Source organism: Plasmopara halstedii, assembly GCF_900000015.1.
Source record: "Plasmopara halstedii genome assembly, contig: Scaffold_430, whole genome shotgun sequence".
Lineage (NCBI taxonomy): Eukaryota > Oomycota > Peronosporomycetes > Peronosporales > Peronosporaceae > Plasmopara > Plasmopara halstedii.
Window position 1 is genome coordinate 844,935 of NW_020187350.1, and position 545 is coordinate 845,479.

Below are 545 nucleotides of genomic sequence, written 5' to 3' on the forward strand. Positions count from 1 at the left end.
CACTGGAACCTTCGGGACCGTGACACGTGTCCCCGTTGCTAGGCGAACAGTGGCGATGTCATCCAACCGTGCTTTCAGCGCCTCAGCATACAGCTGACTTCCTTCCATCGTGACATGTCGAGCATAATTGCCCGACGCCCCAGATTCGATGAGGATCTTCCATGGCTTCTCGAAGCCCATTACGGTCGCCTCCACGCCCAGCAAGCCCGGCTTTCATACACGTTCCGTACTCAATAGCACAGTGTCTTCGGGGATGGTCCCTGTTGACCTCTACCTCCCTGAGGTTCAACACAACTCAGTTCTTCCCCGGTAGGTTGCCCCGCGCCTACTGTGTGGTGTCGTTTCCCCGCGATTAACCAGACTAGTAGGCATTGGGGCGATGGTTCGAACAACCTTGACGCGCCTTGCGCAGGAGGCAACCGTTTCGAAGGTGACGGGTGTTTCCACAGACAAAACACCGTCATATATTTGTGTGCTGCTCGACGGCTCGGAGCTCTGCTCCCTCGTCCTCAGCATAGCTGAGATCCATGGGCACAGACCCGCTC